The sequence below is a fragment of the Myotis brandtii genome, unplaced genomic scaffold, assembly GCF_000412655.1.
Source record: "Myotis brandtii unplaced genomic scaffold, ASM41265v1 scaffold789, whole genome shotgun sequence".
Classification (NCBI taxonomy): domain Eukaryota; kingdom Metazoa; phylum Chordata; class Mammalia; order Chiroptera; family Vespertilionidae; genus Myotis; species Myotis brandtii.
The window spans coordinates 433,008-436,416 of record NW_005371168.1 but is presented as its reverse complement, the minus strand read 5'-3'; the positions used below and the strand labels follow the sequence as shown (position 1 = coordinate 436,416).

The window sequence follows — 3,409 nt, the reverse complement described above, 5'->3', positions numbered from 1 at the left end:
CAAAGAACCAAAATAAGTAATCTTATTATCAATATATGTAAAAATCACTTTGTTACCTAAAACACAGAAAACTGTTCATAGCACAAACAAAGCAATTTCTACATGTAAACAAAAAAGCAATTATAAAATTTCATAAGCATAAAACTATAAAGTAATACCTCAGATTTAATTTCTCTAGTCAATTATATGTGATTTTATTAACTAAGGAAAGCTCATCTTCAAAAGATTAATTTCTGAATCTCCACCCATGTTTACTTCACAATTATAATTAATACGAATTTAATAGGAAAATGTATCAATCATAAGTATATTCATGCATGAAAGTTTATAGAGCCATATAGTGAACTTTGGAAATGCAAAAGTAATTATACTATTAGGATACATTTTAAACTACAGTAGTCTGAAATTCCATGTATAGCTCAATGTAATTTATATGAAAGTCTTTATCACTGAAAGAAATAATGCCTCATCATACCACTTTAGAATTGTTTTTAAGAATTCTCTGAAACCATCTACTTGCTAAGAAAGAAAAAGTCAAATGCAAAAAGATACCCATAATGTATTCATGTCCTTCAGCTCTCAGTAGATAAATCATTCTTATTCAAATGAAATCCTTGACTTATTTTTTTTTTCTGCTCCTATGTTCAAGAGATATGCTAAGGGTATACAAATTCTCAGAGAACACTCTGCCTCTCTATTTCTTTTTCCTTTGAGGATGAAGAATGAAACTAGTGAGAGGAATGAAACCTAAAATGAAACCTCAAAGGATAATTAATTGAAAAATGATGCAGGACATGAACTATTTGGTGGAGACGTTTCATGTTTTGTTATTCCTATCCACAAAGTCCTGTGAGATTTTTCTCCTTATCAGACAGAATGTTCAATGTACTAACTGTAAACTTAAGGAGAACTGAGACATTTTAGAACTCCCCTATTACTGCAGCGATGTTATTTTCCTCTAAATTGGCTTAACGGTGATTGCCCCAGGGACCAGTTTGAAGTATCTGAAAAAAATTAACTAGAGCTGATATCACCTACAGTGCATGACTAAAACGGAATTATTCACTGTAAAAGTGGTGACTAATTTAATGGAAGCCAGGTTGGGAAAGGAGTCAAATGTGCCTTAGCATTGTAATGCTAGTGCTGTTATGCTTTAAAAACAGTGTCAGGAATCTTAGTAACAGGAAGAATGTGCTATTATTGTGCATGCATAAAGCTAGAATGAATTAACTCCGAAAAATTAGTTTAAAAATAAATAAATAAATAAATAAAAGTGAAAAATAAAAGTAACATTCATGGCTGGGGGGCTGGGTGGGGACCGGTCTTGTGGGTGAGGTGGCAGCAGGGGCGGCGGCTCAGCAGGCAGGTTCAGGCCTCGAGGCCAGCCGCAGCCATGATCCTGCTGGAGGTGAACAACCGCATCATCGAGGAGATGCTCTCACTCAAGTTCGAGACCGTGGCCGCAGGAAACCAACCAGAAGCAGTAGAGGTAACATTTGCAGATTTTGATGGGATCCTCGATCATATTTCAAATCCTGATGGAGACAAAACAAAAGTTGATGGTCAGTATTTCTTGGAACTTCAGGCACATGGTGCTGATGAGTTACTAAAGCGAGTGTATGGGAGCTTCTTGGTAAACCCAGAATCAGGATACAATGCCTCTTTTCTGTACAACCTTGAAAATCTGCCTGCATCCACGATTCCATTGTGTATCGGGCTGGCATGTTGAAACGAAATTGTTTGTCTCTGTCTTTAAGAAATACTTCCAGTTCCAAGAAGAGGGCAAGGAAGGAGAGAACAGGGCAGTCATCCATTACTAGAGGCCCGGTGCATTAAATTCGTGCACAGGAGGGGGGGTCCCTCAGCCCAGCCTGCACCCTCTCCAATCCGGGACCCCTCGGAGGATGTCCGACTGCATCTCGCAATCTGGGACCACTAGCTCCTAACCACTTTCCTGCCTGCCTGGTCACCCCTAACCCCTCTGCCTGCCTGCCTGATCACCCCTAACCACCTCTGCCTGCCTGCCTGATCACCCCTAACCACCTCTGCCTGCCTGCCTGATCACCCCTAACCACCTCTGCCTGCCTGCCTGATCACCCCTAACCACCTCTGCCTGCCTGCCTGATCACCCCTAACCACCTCTGCCTGCCTGCCTGATCACCCCTAACCACCTCTGCCTGCCTGCCTGATCACCCCTAACCACCTCTGCCTGCCTGCCTGATCACCCCTAACCACCTCTGCCTGCCTGCCTGATCACCCCTAACCACCTCTGCCTGCCTGCCTGATCACCCCTAACCACCTCTGCCTGCCTGCCTGATCACCCCTAACCACCTCTGCCTGCCTGCCTGATCACCCCTAACCACCTCTGCCTGCCTGCCTGATCACCCCTAACCACCTCTGCCTGCCTGCCTGATCACCCCTAACCACCTCTGCCTGCCTGCCTGATCACCCCTAACCACCTCTGCCTGCCTGCCTGATCACCCCTAACCACCTCTGCCTGCCTGCCTGATCACCCCTAACCACCTCTGCCTGCCTGCCTGATCTTTATGGTTGGGTCACAACATGAGGAACTGTATTTAAAGGGCCAGAAGGTTGAGAACCACTGGGTTAAGGTGTGATGGCATGAGGGCATGACAACCATTTGCATATTAGCTCTTTATTATATAGAATAGGGATGATAAGACCAGGTAAGTGGAGTCTACCAAGGACAGAGTCACGGTAGTCTTCAGCACAGTGTTTAAGGATGACGACGATGTGGTCATTGGAAAGGTGTTCATGCAGGAGTTCAAAGAAGGATGCAGAGCCAGCCATTGGGCCCCACAGGTCCTCTTTAGCCACAGGGAACCTCCTCTGGAGCTGAAAGACACCGATGCTGCTGTGGGTGACAACATTGGCTACATTACCTTCGAGTTGTTCCCTCGCCACACTAATGCCAGCACTCGTGACAACCTGATCCACACGTTCCAGGACTACCTGCACTACCACATCAAGTGCTCTAAAGCCTAGATTCACACACATATGTGGAGGGAAAAATCCGACTTCCTCAAGGTGCTGAACTGTGCACGCCCAGATGCCGAGAAGAAAGAAATGAAAACAATCACGGGGAAGATGTTTTCATCCCACTAACTCTTGTGAACAGGAAGAGGAAATGGCTGGCAACTGAAGGCTGGAACACTTGCTACTGGATAGATAATCATAGCTTTTAATGTTGCACCTCTTCAGGTTCTCAAGGGATTCACCATTTTGGCTCCATTTTGTACTCGTTTGGAAAATAATCTGCAGAAACGAGCTGTGCTTGCAAGAACTTGATAGTTCCCAAGAATTTTTTTTTTTAATCCACTTCATCAACTTAATTCCTTTTCTTTATCTTCCCTTCCCTTCCACCTTCCTTCCAAGCTCTTTTGCTTTG

At 44.0% G+C, this 3,409-nt stretch overlaps 1 pseudogene; it reads left to right on the top strand.

The window, feature by feature from the left end:
* The first annotated feature begins 1,308 nt into the window (after positions 1-1,308).
* LOC102238856 lies at positions 1,309-3,182 on the top strand (annotated as a pseudogene).
* The last annotated feature ends 227 nt before the right edge of the window (positions 3,183-3,409 follow it).